The sequence below is a fragment of the Pinus tabuliformis genome, chromosome 5_1 (assembly GCF_031772625.1).
Source record: "Pinus tabuliformis cultivar Carrire ecotype Pingquan chromosome 5_1, CPIR1, whole genome shotgun sequence".
In the NCBI taxonomy this organism is placed as follows: Eukaryota; Viridiplantae; Streptophyta; class Pinopsida; order Pinales; family Pinaceae; genus Pinus; species Pinus tabuliformis.
The window spans coordinates 476718369-476738389 of NC_142305.1; the positions used below are offsets into that span (position 1 = coordinate 476718369).

At 37.5% G+C, this 20021-nt stretch overlaps 1 pseudogene; it reads left to right on the forward strand.

The window, feature by feature from the left end:
• Nucleotides 1-607: 607 nt before the first annotated feature.
• Nucleotides 608-20021, forward strand: part of LOC149165563 (F-box/kelch-repeat protein At5g15710-like) — a 51372-nt pseudogene continuing 31958 nt past the window's right edge.

Sequence of the window (20021 nt, forward strand, 5' to 3'; positions counted from 1 at the left end):
CTGGGGAGCCTAAAGAGCAGTTGAACCCAAAGCTCACAATGCAAGCAGTAGAAGAAAATGGCAGTGCACCAACAGTGAGCGGGTACCCAAGAATGTAGTCTTTTTTTTAGAATCTTTTTTATAAATGTTATGTAAAACAATATTATATAATGGCCTATTTTGGAGATTGTATGGGATAAATATTGTTAGGGACATATTGAATAGTTCTGCATATAACAAATGATAATCAATCCATGAATGTAAGGGTAGTGGATTGTTTACAGATTGATTAATACAAGCTACCCATTTCTTAAAAAAAAATTATTATGATATTATTTTTATCTTAACAATAATATTATAATAATATTACTATAATTTATTAATAATAATAATAATAATATAATAATCATAATAATAATAATCATCGTCAACTATTTTTAAAGTTTATCTGTCATCGTTAACTACTTTTAAAGCTTTTCTGAAGATTTACAAGGATTCCACTCAGATTCTTGTAATGTAACATCACGCGGATCGTTCAAGAATACGTTTGTTTTACTTTACTTTTTAAATCCCACTCCGTGGCCGTTGTTGTCGCTGTTGTTGCATGATATGATCCCACTTCTTAGTCATGACGAGGTCGCAACAACTTCCCTTCAACGAATTTTATGGCAAGAGGATTTTCCTGCACGCAATGTTTAGAGGTGTTGTGAAGATGCCAACAGTGGAAGAGTACTTGGCTTTGGGAGGGTGGTATGAATTACCAGAGTTTGTCAGGGAACAGATATTGGCTTTTCTCGTAGTCGATTGCCTATGTAGATCTCGCAGCGTTTGCAAGGAGTGGAACACCCTGTTCTCATCCACTAAATTCATGACCACTAGATGGGGTCAAGTGCCTCCAAATAAAAAGCCATGGTTGTTTCTGTGCAGACTCAATTCCAAAATTGATGGTTGTTCGATTGAACCTTCTGCATATTGTTTCTTCACACGGACATGGAATACCTGCATCTCCCTCTCCTTCCTTTCATAGGGAGGCGAAAAGGTGGAGCTTATTACTCTGGATCATCCCAAGGGTTGTTCTTGCTGGATATCCCTGATGGCAAACATGTTGTTTGCAATCCTCTCACTGGAAATTTCTTGAAACCTCATCCATTGTCATCAATAAATTAAAATCCTTATGACCAAAGGCATTGTGGCCAAAATCCTTATGACCAAAGGCATTGTGGCCTGGAATGTGGACAATCAAGAAACCTACAAAGTGGTGGTTGTGGGCTTGTCCTGCTAGAGTAATGTGCGCATAGTGGAAATCTATGACTCGTTTCAGAAGTCTTGGGTAATCGCCGGACACTTGCTGGAAAATTTGGACGATTTTGGACTATCACTGGAATTGTTTTCTCCCATGTTTTTTCCATTACACAACACTCAATCGCGCGGCCGGTATGAGCGTTTTGGGTTTCAGTATTGGAGAAGGTACTTCCAATTTCACAGCATTGCCATAGTTAGGTAATGGCGACACCATGTGGTCTAAGCTACTCACCTGCAGATCGCGGATTCTACTGGCTGGTGGCACAGGCCAAAGGAGGGGCTCCTCTCTGTACACTGTGAGCTCCCAATCAATGATTTGTGGGTGCATTTGTGCCCATTCATTGATAGAGCCAAAATTATGGTTGAGCCTTTAGCAACTTCAGTTGAAGGGCGAGCTCTCTGTTGAGTTGGCTCTACATGAAGCTAAGTTGAGTTTGAAGGTGGTGCTTTGGTAGTAGGCGACTTCTATTGTTGATTGTGTGTTGATTGGATCTTTTTGTTTCCTTAGGATCTTGCTAACCATAGTTTTTCTTGTAAGGCCCTTGCAAAAAAGAGAAAGCATTCTGAAGATAACCGGGTTGTTGACAAAGTCTTGCAACAATGTTTTCATAATTCACCAGTTGTGAATAAACCCTACCTTTTTATTTGAGAAGGATTTTATTAGGAAATCCTTTATTGAGGTCCACTTTGACACATATGAAAACAAATATGATAAGTCCTTTGTCATTCTATTATTATTAGACTTTAAGCATTTGTGGTTGTTTTTTGGTGTAGTATGATCCGGATTATCCACATTATTATATTCATCATGTCGACGTTTCGAACCCCAAAGGGGGTCCATCATCAGGACCAAAAATGGTAGATTATGAATGATTGTTCTTTGAGAGAAGAATCCTCCGACCAGCGTATATATAAACCTAATTAATCCTAAATAGTGAATGTTTCAGAAATTGTAGGTCGGCAGTTCTTCTTTCAATTTTTATCCTTGAGATTTCGAGAAGACAGATCTCATTCCATGTATCCCCTCTGTACAGGGAAGTAATGTTAGACTTTAAGCTTCTATGGTTGTTTTTTGGTGTAGATCCGGATTATCCACAGTATTATATTCATCATGTCGATGTTTCGAACCCCAAAGGGGGTCCATCATCAGGGCCAAAAATGGTAGATTATGAATGATGGTTCTTTGAGAGAAGAATCCTCCAACGAGCATATATATAAACCTAATTAATCCTAAATAGTGAATGTTTCAGAAATTGTAGGTCGATAGTTCTTCTTTCAATTTTTATCCTTGAGATTTCGAGAAGACACATCTCATTCCATGTATCCCCTCCGTACAGGGAAGTAATGTTAGACTTTAACCTTCTGTGGTTGTTTTTTGATGTAGCCAGAATATTGCCAGAATATTTGTATGTTATTGCATGGATGTATGTGTCATTTTACTCGCTACCAATAATGGAATATGATGTGATTAAGAGTTTTTTTGTAGTTTAATATATTTAAAAATATATTAATAACAAAATAATATTTTGATATCAATCTCATTATCAAGTAAAAATATTCTTATTTCATAAATAAGTACCTTTTACATGAATATAAATGTAATGTATAATTTTTTTAGTGTTTAATATATATATATATATGAAAAGTTAAAAAAATTCTTATACTTGAAACATTTCAATAGTGTGTATAAGAGAGATTTCTTTTTTATTTATCTTCAAATGATAGAAATGTGTTATATATATATATATATATATATATATATATATATATATATATATATATATTATTAATTTGAGTTACAATCTTTTTCATGAAATTTCATTCTAAAATTTATGATAAATCTAAAATTAAAATAGATATTTTTTTAATTTATGGTAATTTCAAAATTAAAATAAATCTACATCAATTAATAATAATATAGCAACTCTATTTTTAATATAATATTATAATTTATTTAATTTTTAAAATAATTTATTTAATTATATTAAATATTTTTATAATAGAATAATATTTTTTAATTTTAGTTTTATAATTTATATAAATAATTAAGAAAAATAATTTCAAAAATAGCATAAAAATTCTAATAGTGTGATATAATTTTCACTTCTATCTTAAACAAGGGAACCACTGTCGTAGCGACAGTCCCTGCTGGGGTTGAGAACTTGGGGCTGCTTGTTTTGCATTGTTTCTTGCACTAGATTAGTATATCTGGAAAAAGCCTCATTCAAAATCCTCTTCTTCTACTGGCTAAGGGATTGAACGACTGCAAAAAATCCTTGCTTCCGGTTCAGATTTGGCATCTGATTGGTTTGCTCAAGGAGAACGATCTGTAAACTGTTGGATTCCCTAGTAAAGCGTCAGATGACTATTGAAACCAAGTCCATACAATAGCCAATGGAATGGAAATTACATGGCAGTCCCGCATTAACTGTCCTCACCTCAGTTCATTAAACAAAAGTAAAGTTACGTCCACATATCATTTTCATTAATGATGATTAAAATTGTTCTCCTTTTTTTAATTAAAGTATGCTTAAAGGTCATGATCATTTATATTATTATTTCTTATAAGTATCATTTTTCAAAAAATTCAAACATGTCAGAGTGTTATAGTTTTCAAAATTGTATTGTGTATACTTTAAGGAGTTCGCAAGAGATTTTAAATAATAACTACGATCAAGCAGAAGCTCACGTTAAAATTGCCTATTTAAAACATTTAATGGGAAATGAACGATGGATAGGTACTTCACGGTTCACCTAATCCAAGAATCATGATGAAACCATGATTTTCTAACTCGTTTATGCTACCAAAGTGCCAAGAAAACTTTCGTTTACACGAAGAAAATAAATGTAAACAATACAACATTGTAGTAGAACAGTTTCCGAAAATAAAAATAAACATAAAATTATAAAAAAGGAAAAAGGAAAAGAACGTGTAGGATAGGCACACAAGGCTTGCATGTATCCCACGTGCCCCACCCCCACATAGCCAAGAATCTAACCCAAGCCAGTCGTTCATTCCTATGGAGTGCATCATATAGCTTTTGGGCCTAGATTGATTTTGTATTGGAAAAAGACTGGTGCATGTCTCAGGCACATCAACAAGGAGTGACACTCCCTCGTTTTTTGTTTGAGTCTGTCATAAATTCTACGTGGCCCCATTTTGCCATGCAAGGTGCCATATGTGTGACCCTTCTGCATGTATGGCATATGTTTCTGGTAGCAGATTCTGTTTGAGGTGCGGGAGAAGCATTAGCAAAGATGGATAGACCACAAGCATGCATTGATTAACCTAATTCGTGTGTAACGCCTCCGAAGTCGCGAAGGTCTCTGAAAGACTGCAGTTGTACCCTCTATATCTAAATCAGAAATATCTGCGAAAACTAGTTCTGAAGAAGCTGAAATGGAAACTAAAAAATCAGGTTTCGTTTGTATCAATTACAACCCTCTTGCTACTGCTTGGGGGATTTCATGTTGTATTTCATTCTCTAACAGTCACCATGGAGCGTTTAGCCTCGCAAGGAATAGAGTTCCTTAAAGTGATTGAGATATCGCATTGTAGGTCGACTTCTGCAGACTAACTGTGGTGAGATGTTTTATGAATTATGGCAGTTGCAGCTGATCAATTGAACTTCCTCCCTACAAGCATCTCGTCAACGTCCCGTCAATTTTGCATGTCAGCCAAATTCGTGAACAATAGTGGGAAAACATTATGTATGTCATTCAGCCAAATTCATGAGCAATAGTGGAAAAACAGTGAATGAAGAGCGCAGATGAATATAAAGTTTGTCAACAAACAGTAAGCGAGATTGTCTCTCGCCACTTTTATACCTTTTGATTGATCCCGATTGAGCCCTCTCTTGCTTGTTCGGTTGCTTCAGGTTCTCATAATATCAGAAGGGGAGCTGCTTGAGGCCTTTTGCTCTCTGAGAGGACTGAGAAGGGGAGATGTGGGATCTTGAAGCGAGAAAGGTTTCTTGTAGTTTGTATAATGCAGGAGAGTCATGGAAGTTGTGTTTCAAATGTGGGTTGTTATGGTAAGCTCGTTCACTCCGACTATGCTATTTTTGTTGTTGAATGTTGTGATTAGAACCATTTTTATTACTTCTGGGATGCGTCAGAGTAATAACACCAACACGAGTAACAAGGACTTGAACTGTGGAAAAACCCATCTCTGCATCTCTGTTATCCAGACTGAGCAACATTACAATTAACTCTATTTTTTATGTTTCTTTATAGGCCTCATGGTGAAAGATCTTCACATACCTTTTGCCAGCTCTTCACATCCTTCGCCAAGAGGATGAAAACAGTGAAACAAAGGTTAGAATATTCATTTTTATTACTCATAGTACAATGCTGAAATTGTAAGAGTAATTTTTTTATATATATAAATAAATGTTTGTCGAAACTGTTTTTAAATGATTTATGCATAATTTTTTTGAAATGATTTGTATTTGTCGATGAAATTGTAAAAGAAATCATTTTTTATTTTTAAATAAAGAGACGTCTCTCTATTGCTGGGAAAGCAGTAATGCATATGATGCGAATGAAGAGAATTTGAAATTTTGCATTACTTTCTTTTGAAATTTAGAAATCCAAGTTAAGTAAATGCTTTAGTGACTGAATTTGTTTTTCATTATGAAATATGAGATATCTTTCACATTTTACATCAGTGATTGAATTTATTGTTTATTTTGAAATACACTAAATCAATGCGAATGATGCAGGATTCACAGAGGATCTTGCCTACCTGACAGGGAAGCTTTCGGGACCCTCTACAGTGCTCTAGAGGCCTTGGCCCTCACAAACTACTTCAGGTTGCGGGAAGCTATGCAACTAGCTCGGCTTGGCAACGATTGGATTTATTGTGAGTTATTGTTGATAACTCAAAGACACAATGAGAACATGTGGCATCAAAGAGTTGTGACAGAATTCAAGGCAACAAGAACAGGTGGCATCCAAGAAAATGGTAGTGGAAACATACATGAAGCAAAATTTACTTTGAATATCACAAAATAGACAAAGAAGAAATGTTTTTCATTTAGGAATCCGAACTTTGGATAAAAACGCTTTGTATATCTAAAGTTGCCTTGGGAAACATGAAGTTTCCAATAAGAGGTTGATTTGAAAACTTTGCTTAAAATTTTGGTGCAGCCAAATTGCCAGCAAAAACTTTGGTTAAATATTTGTACGCAAGCAAAATGTTTGGTCAAAGAAGTGTTTAATTGTCAGTCAACGCCGTATCGAACGCTATAGTCCCTGCTATGCCGGAGGTAGGGACTAATAAGCTAGTCTAGTCTCTACTTGAAGACCTCATATACAAATGACCAAATAATCAATAAAATCCTCACCTTTGATTAACTATTTGCAATGGAATAAATCACTTATAATTAGTCATAACTAAATGCATAAATGTCTAATCAAAATTTATGCAACTCTTACTTAGTATAATTTAATATATAAATGTAATGTTTTTTTTAATATATATAATTTCTAAGTTAGTTTCGTGAAACAAACATTTTTTTTATGGTTTAATATATAGATGTTTTATTTTATAATTAAAATATTTTGGTTTCTAATTTTTACTTTGTTTTTATTTTTTTTAGTAAATTTAAAAATTATATATTATTAAAAAAAATCAAAATACAAGATTGTTCTATTTATTTATATGCCGGATTGGCCTCGTTACTTTGGGACACAAAAGGACCTCTCACTAAACTTATCAGAGACAACAAAAGTAGCAAAAAACTAAAGAGACTGGAAACACAGTATAAAGTATGATTGAAACCTAGATATGCTAGAGGATTTAAAAACCATTAAGAATTAAAAGTAAAAATGGATGCCTGGACTCTCCCACCCGAGCCAGGAGGTATATCAATATTAGTATCACATTGGAGATGCCTTTCTACATGAGATAGTCTTGTGTCGAGCCTATCCATGAAGAAGCATTGGTTCCTCGACATCCTTTTAATGTATTTCTGTGAAGCAAACACATTGTATCTCCTGTTTTTCCTTCAGGACTTGACCAAGTAGAGTCTTAATTTGCCAATGTGGTGCTACCGAATTGAGGCATTTCTTTCTTTGTCCCCTAGTGTGAGTAGGATCTGAAATGCAACAAGATGCCTCTTTGAGTATCTCATAATCAAAGTAGAATTGATTCTCACCCCCCACCTTAGTTTCCAGTTTTCATATTTCACAATGGGTCTCACGCAACACAACATTAAAGTATGCCACAACTGAATCTTGCAGAAAAAGCTTTGCCTTGCATTGACCCTTTGGGCTACTGCTGTCACTTCCCTGCCTACTCATGTTGTCACTCATTGCATTTTGGGTTTCAGATTGGTCAAGGTTTCCTAAGAGTAGTGAATTTTGAAGTCACCTTACTAGGCCACAGAATCTCTTAGAGCCAAGTCAGTCCCACTCCATTGCATAACGATCGTGAAAATATTTCCAATGGTATATAGAAATCCCAAAATGGACATTTGGATCAGAAGATATGGCATGTTGAAGATGAGGAGTTTTGTTGCCCGGAAATGAAGGAAAAGAGCTTATCAGAGGACCCCAGGCATAGCAAGTCAAGCATATTTGGAACCCTGCAGTCCTACACCCTACAGTCCCACACCTCGCAGTCCCACAATATTGCATCCCGCATCATCACGGCCCCGCACATCAGCTTATTGGGCATATCCACAAGCCCCGAGAGTTCATAGGCTTATCGACAATTGGCGGCGGGCAAATCCCGCACCCCGTAGTCCCACATGGCCCCTGCAATACTTGATGGGCCATCCTTAAGGAATTAGCGGGGGGGAATCGACGATATAATGTAAAATCCCTGGGGAAGGGCGAAACAATTTAACAAAGGAAATACATCCAAAGACAGGAGTAGACGGGCCCTTTCTCTCTCCTCCACGTGGTAGTACGATTTATCGAAGGTTTGGGGCCCTGGGCACAATGAATTCCATAGATCGGCCATGCCAAAGTCTTGCATCCCACAATATCACAGTCCCGCGAGATCGGCAAATCAACGATCGGCATGGCCGAGGGGTTCTAGCTTAAAAAGCTTACGATCTCAGCAATTTGTGGTATAGTGTTAGATCGTCGGGAAGGGGCCGATTCGACCAAGGTCGGGTAGAACATTTTCTCTCTCCTCTAGAGGGCCACGTGGTGGGATATGATTGGCCCTTATAGCTAAAATGGCAACTGACGTCATCAATGAGGTGGCAATATGGGTGACCCGTGGCACGCAATTTCAGCATTTTCAGGGTCCTATGGGGGCATTTCCGGGTGACACGTGTCACCAATCACAAGGTGACACTTGGCAATGATGATGTCACCCCCTGCAGATTGGCTATCGGCGTTTGCACAAGTTAAAGTGCTCTTACACCAAAGTTCCTTCCAAGCTTGCGATTGCAATAAGTGGGGATCCTCCCGGATGCGATATATTATGTGATCGAGCCTATAAATCTCTCGTGTCTGGACAATCGACCAATGCTAAAAAAAAAAGGTAAAAGGCCCTCCTTCTTCAGGGTTGCAATCGCGATATCTTTGGTGGGCCTAATCCCGTTGATCGATGATCGCAAGTTAGAAAGGGAGACGACAAATGGTAAAGTGTATCAAGCACTAGGATGCGGTATTCTGTGTAACAAAGGAAAAAGGCCCCCTAGACAAGAGCCCGAAGGCCTTAGTGCCCGAGGGCTAAGCCCTTGGTTATAGCCCCCGATCATATGATAAGAAAAGCAGAAAGGGGCTAAACCAAAGGGGGCCAAGGAGCATCAGATCCCATTGTTCTGCAGCACTTTCAAGAGTAAAAGTATTGCTGCCTTACAACCCCGATAGCATGGTACATGGCTCTTAAGGCAGATGGGTTAGCAGTTGTGGCATTAAAGTAAGTATGACGTAGAGTGTTGAAGACAGTATGGGGGGCTCAGTAAGATTAATGGCTTGACATCGAGCCTCACTCCTTTACACTGCGAAGGACCACCGAAACAGGCACTTACAGTCAACCCACTCCATACTCCATAGAACAAGGCATTCGAGCAGTAAAGGCAGAAGTGACGGGGTCAGTTGAGTAGCACAAGAGGCCATACCGTGAGAAAATTACAACCTGAGGAAGAGGCGATCACAGGATAGGCATAAAGACTTTTCATTTACTTTTATGTCTGGTTGCTTACTTATTTTTGTTGTGTAACATGTCTTCCTTCAGTGTGGTCATTAATTCTGTAATATCTTTCGGCCACAGAGCCATCCCAACCGAGATAGCTAGTCAACCTGACAGCTGAGACTCGATCAAAGATATTTGTTGTAACAAATGCTCTTGCTGCCCCCTCTAGATAAATAGGGGGAAGCAAGACTTCACAATGGTTTTAGAAATTCTAAAGAAAACTCTACATGTAATTTTCAGACTTTATAGCTTCAGAATATAGATCTTTTAGAATATGAAGAAATGGTGGTGATCCCTCCTTCAAGTATTATTCAGTATGTTATCCCTCTATTAAAACCCATTATGTTCATTTTTCTACTCTGAATTCATGCAATCACAGTTGTTATAAATATTTCAAAACTTCCTCATAGATTCGCTGGTATCAAAATGTTATGCATGTGCCTCTATGGATTATTGAGATTATGTCTTTGAAAGTTGATCTTCATGAATCATAGCACACGGCCTATCTTCTTCCCATTATATCTACTTCTAACACAAATAAGTAAAGGAATTCTTAAAGCTGCAAGCCCTGTGTTTTAAGCATAGAATTCTTGATGTTGTTAGCTCCATATGATGAGTTACCCCTTCTCCTTATCCTCTATCATTGCTCTACAAAATTTTATTATACTTTAAGTCCTTGGACTACTTGGCCTCCACTGCTTTATGCATTTTTCTGAGATTTGTACATGGGAAGAAGTACCAAGAAATTCATGTCTTACTCCTTTAGAGGAATGAACCAACCCATTATATACACATATAGAATATAAGTTAGGTCTCCCTTTACTTAGAATCATTTGAGACACTCCTAATTTAGATGTGCCCAGGCACTGGTTTTGTAAGCAATCCGAGGCTATCTCTGGGAGTGACAACATTTTTTGGCGCCATTGTCGGGGAACGTATTGAAGGATTTTTCCCTTGGGATATGACAAGTTGAGCACTCTTTGTGTAGGTTAGTGAAGTTTTCTCTGATTACATCCACATCACCTTGGCGACTCAATACCCCCCATTATCAATTATCACCCTGGCTTTTAAAAGACCTCACACACACTCGGATACATCTCAGCAGAAATCCCCATTTGTATTTGACCTAGAAAAAATATTTTTCAGGAAATTCTGGAAAGAGAAAAATCCCCCTGCTGATACTACTATCTCACCAACCTTTGAAGCTTCCTCATCCAGCTGTCAACCCACTGCTACTCACTACTCAAGATTTGTTCCTAAGGCCCTACATACCATGCATTAGTCTAGCCACTCCTACCACTGTGTTTTGGGGCCAAGTTCCTCAGTCAAGGCTCAATCCCCCTCCATTATTCCAGATGGCTCGTCCAGGTTTTTTGCTAAATAAATATGAACCTCTTAATTTACCTCAGTCTATGAACGCAATGCCCTGGGACTACCTAAAGCAACTGCTTAGGTTCAATGGGGAAGATGATAACACAACATAGAGTCACATTGAAACCTTCATTTCTTTTGTCAGAACATAAATGTGGAACAACTAGATGTGGTCATGAAACGTTTTGTACAATTCCTCAATGGAGAGGCTAGAAAGTGGTTCAAATCCCTACCCGATGCCTCAATCACTACCTGGGAGGAACTTGAAAACTCTTTCTCACAAAAATGGGGTGAAAAAAGAAACCATGAGTACGTCCTCACAGAGTTTAACGTCATAAAGAAGAAGCCAAAAGAGGATATCTCAAAATTTATAAAGAGGTTCAACAAGCAATACAATAACCTTCCAGTTGAGATAAAGCCTCCTCCAGTTGCGGCCCGAGTAGCCTTTTTGGGAGCATTTGAGTTCAAATTTGGCTTTACTCTAAGGGAAAGGAAGTATATCACTCTAGATCAACTCCAAATCGATTCACTTGAGGTGGAGGAAAATTTGGCCTTAGTAGGAAAGTCAAGAGGAAATCAAGAACCTACTGAGAAAAAATAAGGAAAGAAGAGGCATCTTCCTCTGGTTGAGATAGAGGATCACTAGACCTAAAGCTGGAGGAACTAGAGAAACTCATTAGGAGTTTATCACAAAAGGTTGGAAAGCTTGAGATTGAGAACAAGAGCCTCTCCAAACATAATGCTCAAGTCAACAACCGGGGTTACAACCTGCAGTATAGAAGACCTCCACTACAAGTACTTCTAAGGGAGAGAAAGGAGCAACTAGACTAGATCCCTCATCCTTTATACTTAGAAGATGGTCCCGATGAGCAATTGTCGGATACATAGGAGATGCAAGGAAACTTATATTCCGCTTTCCCTGAAGAAGAACATGAGAATATGGGTCACCAGGAGGTTAGTCATGATGGAGAAGCAGCAGATGAGGAAGATATATATTATTATTGCAAATAGTTTGCAGAGTTCATGCAAGCACAACCACAATGTAAATATAATCTAAGATATTGAAGGAAGAGGTCAAGAAAATGAGAGCAACATGAGGGAAGTACTCCCCAAGTTATTCCTTCAATACCAAACAAAGGGAAAGGAAAGCTAAATCCTGACCCTTCCTAGATGAATGTCTCTACAGATAAGGAAAGCAATAGTGCAAAGGGACACATTGATAAGGAGGCACTTGCTCCACTGAAAACTACCAGTGGTAATAAACAAGGAACAAAACCCGAATGTATAGAAAAAGTCCAACCTACATTCAATCTCTAGAAGGAGCTTGAAAAGGTAAAGATTCGTGTCCCTCTGATTGAGCTTCTAAAGCAACCTACTTATAAAGCTCAAGTCTCTCAATTCATGCATCCCTCTACTTCAACACCAACCCATTACAGTTTAAACCTCCAAGAGGAGAGGCCAATGGTTGTTTTTGGGCCGCATGTAGAAGAACCTGATTTCTCTACTGCACCTTTCTATGTGACTTTGGTGATCCATGATCTTTTATTACACAATTGCATGTTGGACTCCGGAGCCTCACACAACCTCATGCCACTAGCGGTAATGGAACAGCTAGGCTTGGAGATCACCAGACCATACAAGGACTTGTACTTCTTCAACTCCAAGAGAAGCAAGTTCTTAGGGATGATAAAGGACCTAGTTGTGAACCTAGCCCAGATCTAGGTGAAGAGTGTGGTAATGGACATAGTGGTGGCTGATATTCCTCCTTGGTTTAGAATTCTCTTATCAAGATCTTGGGGTTCCAAGGTGGGGGGCTCTATCAAGCTAGATCTGATTTATGGCACAATTCCCACTTTTGGAGGTGAACAAAGGAGCTTGTATAGAGAATCCAGGTTTGTAAAAACCATGACCTCAGATAAATGCTCAGAAAACTCGCCAACTCATGGAAAAGAAAGCGACCTCTCCTGCCTATTCCTAGAAGAAGATGAGGTCATCTTATAGGAAGCATCAGTACACCTAACAAGGTAGTTAGACCACTAGCATAAAGATGAAAATAAAGTGTGTAAATTATAATTTGACGGATCATCCGAGCCAAAGCTTGAGGCAACCAACAATGTGGCAGAACATGAAGCAGTGCTCCTTGGGTTATAGACAACAAGGAATGTGAATGTTGAATGCTCGGCTGTGTTTGGAGGCTCCGAGCTGATTATTAAGCAGATCAGATGATTTATAGAAGAAGGTAAGGAGATTAGTAACTCGATTAGATGGTTCATGGAGGAGATCAAAATAATTTAGCATCAATTACCAAGTTGTGAACACATATTAAAGTTCTTGTACGAAGATTTTATGAGGTACATGCTGGTTTTAATTGCTGAATTTCTAGAGAACAATGGAATGAGGTCTAGTGCCTTGATGTGGAGATGGTATCATTGGAAGGTTGTTTTTTAGAATTAGTGGAATGTTGAGTTGCCACTCCCTTTCTTCTTCTGCCTGCTCATAAGAGGTATGAGCAGTCAAGTAGCTAGTTGCTTAACTGGCTGCATTGGAGAGAAGATATCACCTAGTAATTATATATTCAGTAGGTATGGAAAATTGTCTTTCAAATTTGAAGCCCGAGGAGAAAGCCCTAAGACTTTAGTGATGTGCTGTCTAAATTTTTTATTTTTCTTAAAAGTTTTGTGCTATGTAAGCCAGTTAGTTAGTGAATCTTACAATCATTTAGTCAGTTTGTAATTGTTCAGTTAATTTTTTAGGTTTTAGAAATGAGTCCATGCCCAATGGAAGGAAATCTACTGGTCCGCATGTTCTCATCACCTTGCCAACAAGGCATTATCCCCAGTTGGAGCCAATGTTGTCACTCACTACATTGTTGGTTTCAAATTGGTCAAGGTTGCCCAAGAGAAATTAATTTTGAAGTCAACTTCCTAGGCCACAGAATATTTCAGAGCCAAGTCAGTCCCACTCCATTACATAATGCTCGTGAAAATATTTCCAACGGTATATAGAAGTCCCAAAATGGACTTCTGGATAAGAAGATATGGCATGTTGAAGATCAAGAGTTTTGTTGCCTAAAATGAAGGAAAAGAGCTCATCAGAGGACCCCGGGAATAACAAGTCAGGCATATTGGGCACCCCGCAGTCCTGCAATCCTGCATCCCACATCATCATCGTCCGACACATCGGCAGGCCCCGGGAGTTCATAGGCTTATTGACAATCGACGATGGGCAAATCCCGCACCCCGTAGTCCCACAGTGTTGCATGGCCCCCGCAATACTTGATGGGACATCCTTAAGGAATTGCGGGGCGGGGGGGGGGGGGGGGGGAATCGCCGATATAATGTGAAATTGTTGGGGAAGGTCGAAATAGTTTAACAAAGGAAATGCATGCAAAGACAGGGGAACGTAGGCCCTTTCTCTCTCCTCCAGGTTGTAGTATGGTTTATCGGAGGTCAAGGGCTCCGAGCACAACAAATTCCACAGATCGGCCATGCCAAATTCCTGCATCCCGCAATATCGCAACCCCGCGAGACTGGGAAATCAACAATCAGTATAATGTTAGATCGTCGAGAAGGGGCCGATTCTATTTAACAAAGGAATTCACGAAGGACCAAGGTCGGGTATGCCATTTTTTCTCTGCTCTAGAGGGCCACGTGGAGGGATATGATTGACCCTTATAGCTGACATGGCAGCTGATGTCATCAATGATGTGGCAGTGATGACGTCACCCCCTACAGATCAGCGATCAATGGTCACACAAGTTAAAGTGCTCTTACACCAAAGTTCCTTCCACACTTGCGATTGCAATAAGTGGGGATCCTCCCAGATGTGATATATTATGTGATCGGGCCTGTAAAGATCTCACATCCAGACAGTCAACCACGCTGAGAAATAAGGTAAAAGGTCCTCCTTCTCCGGGGTTGTGATTGTGATATCTTTGGTGGGCCCGATCCCACTGATCGACGATCACAAGTTAGTAAGAGAGACGCCAAATGGTAAAGTGTATCAAGCGGCGAGATGCGGTATTCTGTGTAACAAAGAAAAATCCCCCCCAGACAGGAGCTCGAAGGCCTTAGTGTTGGAGGGATAAGCCCTTGGTTATAGCCCTCAGTCATATGATAAGAAAAACAGAAAGGCGCTAAACCAAAGGGGGCCAAGGAGCATCAGAGCCCGTCGTTCTGCAGTGCTTTCAAGAGTAAAATTCTCACTGCCTGGGAACCCCCATAGCATGGTATGTGGCTATTAAGGCGGATGGCTTGGCAATTGTGTCATTAAAGTAAGTATGACACAGAGTGTTGAGGACAATATGGGGGGCTCAGTAAGATTCAATGGCTCGTCATGGAGCCTCACTCCTCTACACAACGAAGGACCACCGAAAGAAGCACTTACAATTAACCCACTCCATACTCTGCAAAACAAGGCGTTCGAACAATAAAGGTAGAAGCAACAGGGTCAGTTGAGCAGCGGAGGAGCCCATACCATGAGAAAATTACAGCCCGAGGAAGAGGCGATCACAGGATGGGAACATAGACTTTTCATTTACATTTTTGTCTGGTTGTTTACATATTTTTGTCATGTAACATGCCTTCCTTCAATGTGGTCATTAATTCTGTAATAATTTTGGGCCACAAAGCCTTCTCGGCCAAGACAGCTAGTTAACCTGACAACTCAGACTTGACTAAAGATATTTGTTGTAATGAATGCTCTTGCTCCCCTCTCCAGCTAAATAAGGGGAAGCAAGACTTCACAATGGTTTCAGAAATTCTAAATAAAACTCTACATGTAATTTTCAGACTGTATAGCTTCAAAATACATATGTTTCATAATATGAAGAAATGGTGGTGAGCCCCCCTTCAAGTATTACAGTATGTTATTCCTCTGTTAAAACCCATTATGTTCATGTTTCTACCCTGAATTCATGCAATCACAACTCTTAGAAATATTTCAAAACTTCCTCATAGATTCGCTTGTCTCAAAATGTTATGCATGTGCCTATAAGTTCCTCACAGATTTATTTGTATCAACATTTTTAAATGCTAGTGCTTGTATGGATTATTGAGATTATGTCTTTAAAAGTTTCTCTTCATGAATCATAACAAACAACCTCTCTTCTGCCCATTATATCTACTTCTAAGTCAAATAAGTATAGCAATTCTTAAAGCTGCAAGCTCTGTGTGTTAAGAATAGAATTCTTGATGTTGTAAGCTCCATATGATGAGTTACTCCTTCTCCTTATCCTCTATCATTGCTCTACAAATTTTTATCAAACTGTAAGTCCTTGGACTACTCGGCCTCCACTATTTTATGCATATTTTTGAGATTTGTACATGGGAAGAAGTACCAAGAAATTCATGTCTTACTCTTTTAGAGGAATGAACCAACCCAATATATATACATATAGAATATAAATGCAGTCTCCTTTTACTGAGAATCATTTGAGACACTCATGATTTAGATGTGCCCAGGCACTAGTTTTGTAAGCAATCTGAGGCTTTCTCTAGGAGCAACAACACGTCACATGCATTATCTCGAAGGCATGGCAAGCAAGCAGGGATCATAAATTTGAGAAATCAATGAATAACCAAAACCTACAAAGAGACTAGAGTAACAACACTTGTAATACATAGGTAGGCCTTGAAACAACAACCTTCACCACATAAATGACATTGAAATGCACCGAGAGAAAATCCACTAATATCCAACTCCCTGAAGAACACAAGCCCTCCCCCTTGAAAGCTATAACGACCTAGGAGTTTAGAAAGATACAAAGCCACAGAAAAATCCAACACCAAGACATACCACACCTCTTCCTTGTTAAAATAAACCAAGAAGATAATGTTATATGAGAGAGTTTAGACAAACCAAACTTGTAAAGCCCCTGAGTTAGATCAGAAATGCACATAACCTTCACAAGCTTAAATAGACTAAACCAAAGCCCAATTTTCCTTAATTCATACCCTATCCCCAGCACATTAAACTCAAGAAATGAATTGCAAGAGACAGAGTTAAAAGGCTAAGAAAAATAACAAGTTGATCAAGAAAAGTTGTGAGGAATGAAACTTGTGCAACTAAGCCTGTGTTAATGATGAATATCATTTGTCGAGCTAGACCCCCATTCCAATAACAAATTCTCCTCTCGCTAGTAGAATAAATTCCCTGGCCACCTCCACTTCTTGAGCTCCAAGCAAAAATCACACCCCTCAATAGTAATGCCATGCTCGTAGACAGACCAAAATATCTCAACACAAGAACCTAATGAAGGGTCTAGCCACAAGAAGGTCTACTCCTTGACCTCTCGCCTACCCCAACCTCGAGCTCTTACCACCAAAATTAATGCCAATTCCATCAACCACTAGCTTATATTTATTGGCATCTATGTGGTTGCATGTTGATGCATGCTGAGGATGGGTCTGCCCCTTGCTATTTAATGCACTTTAGGTGGGAAGAGTGGCAGACTTGTCCCCGAATATCCCATCTTGAAGTTCATTCTCACACCATTGAGGATATAAATTTTACTTTATTATTTAATAAATAATATTTTATTTTATTATTTTGTTTATATTAGTTAGTTTAGTTTTTTAAATTAATATATATTTATATTAAAAACATAAAATAATTTTTATATTTTTATTTTTAAGTAATTATTTAAATATATAGAAAGTACAGATATATGGTAGAAAAGGAATAAATGGTTAATTTAAATATTTAAAAGATAAATATACAAATATAAATGTTTAGAGAGATCCTATATTCTTAGACATCTCTTTTATTTTAAGCAATACATTAATAATAATATTTGAATCATCTCTCTCTAAGCATGGATGGAATTCTCTTATATCTGACATTGAAATATTTTACTCAACATGTTTATTGAAATATTTTATTTATGATCAACAGTGTCCATATTATTATTTTGAATTATTAATATATTTTTAAATACACTTCTTTGTTGGGAAGTAGAAAGAATCATGAATTACATATCTCTTTATAGATTTTTTTGTTATTATTATTTATAACTTTGTTAGTGTAATTATTATTTTAATATTTTTAAATGTATGGTTACTGGACAACATCTCCACATTGGATTGTAGAGCACCTATATGCACTTAGTTTTTTTGGTCTATTTTAAGATTCTTCTAGATTTATTGACCTCATATTTATCAAATTTAGAAATAGATCAAATCTTTTGAGATGCAAAACCTCAAAAAAAAATTAATAGATTAAGATTGACTTAAAAAAACTCATGTCATTATAACATCTTCCCTAATAACTTTTATCTCTTTTTTAATAAATCCTATTCTTTTAAACAACTTGTATCAATATTTCTATTTTTTTAATTTTATTTTTTCAATTTACATATATCAACACAAAATCTTCCCTCTTTCATAAAATATAAATGAAATAACATTTTTACTCTTTTTCCCAAATATTAAAAAGTGTCTCATAAATGCCTTCCTTACCTAAATCTTCCCTCATCGCCTAACTTATAGATCAAATAACCTTTTCACTCTTTTCCATGGATTTCTTGAAACCTCTAAATCCTCATTTACATGTAATATTTATTTAACTTCTTTTTATAGATTCTAGAAAATATTTAACTATGCAAATAAATATGTTCATATGAAGTAGGTTTCTAAATTTTTTTGTTAACTAATTAAAAAATAAAAATGAAAATAAATTAATTAAATGAATAAATAAAATTTAATAAAATATATGTATAATTTTTTTTTTTTATTCTTTACCAATAAAAAAATCAAATTAAACTTTAATCTTAATAGTTAATTAAAATTTCCTTTATTATTTTATTTCAACAATAATGCATATACTTCAAAATAATAAGACCAATTTTTTTCAACAATAACACATATACTTTAAAATAATAAGATTAAATAGTAAGACCAAAAAAAATGGATACAAAATTTTAATTTTCATAAAATTTATTTCTTGAAAAATTAAACAACAATATAAATTCCTTTTTATGAAATTTCCACAATATCCAATTTTTAATGTATAGAGATCGGTAACCGACAGAAATGTCATTGTCACATGTCAACGTCAACTAATTTTTTAAGCTTATCTTAATATTTACGGAGATTCGACTCCGATGTCTTTTGAAAAGCAGTAATATTTTTATTTTTTATTCGTTTTAGAGTCGCTATCGTTCCAGAATACATGATACCATCGATGCACGATGTGATCCTGCACCTTACGCCTCATGTGATCGTGCAGCTTCCCTTCAACGAATGTTAGGGAAAGAGGAGCTTCCTGCGGGCAATGTTTAGGCGTTGTGAAGATGGCAGCTGTGGAAGGGTTCTCGGCTTGGGAAGGGTGGTATGATTTGCCAGAGGATATCAGGGAACATATATTGGCGGTGCTCCCAGTTGATTGCCTATGTAGACCTCGTAGTGTTTGTAAGGAGTGGAACACCCTGTTCTTATCTACTAAATTCATAACCACTAGATGGGCTCAACTGCCTCCAAATAAAGTGCCATGGTAGTTTCTGTGCACACTCAATTCCCAAATGGACGGTTGTTCAATTGAATCTTCTGCATATTGCTTCTTCACACGGACATGGAACACCTGCATCTCCCTCTCCTTCCTTTCACAGGGAGACAAAAAGGCCAAGTGTGGAGCTTATTTCTCCGGATCGGCCCAAGGCCTGTTCTTATTGGATATTCCTGATGGAAAATATGTTGTCTGCAATCCTCTCAGTGGCAAATTCTTGAAACTTGATTGGGCTTTCAAGCACAATTTTTACCAAAAAACACTTTAAAAAGGCTGAAATAAGATCAATGGAAGAAATTAAAGTCTACTAGGGTGTACTATGATGAAGGTAAACTACCCAGAACGATGATCGTTCCCCAGTGGAGTCACCAATTTGTTATGTGGAATTTTGCATCTACGGATAAATACAATTTCCCTAGGTGGGTAGCTACACCTAGAACAACAGATTTAAAGTGTTTATCCTTTTTCTATAGAAGATAAATAAGACAAGGGACCTACTTGTTATCTTTTGCTTTCCCTTTGTCTCCTTTGTATGGCTCTCGTCACTCCTTCTCAAACTTAATCTGCTCAACAATTACCTGCAATCATAGACATAGGACAAAAACCAATCAAAGCAAGAGCTATCTACTATAAGCAAATGGAATCGAAAGCATTTACACATATAATCATCATACATAAAGATAAGAATATGGGAAAAGGTGTAAAAAAC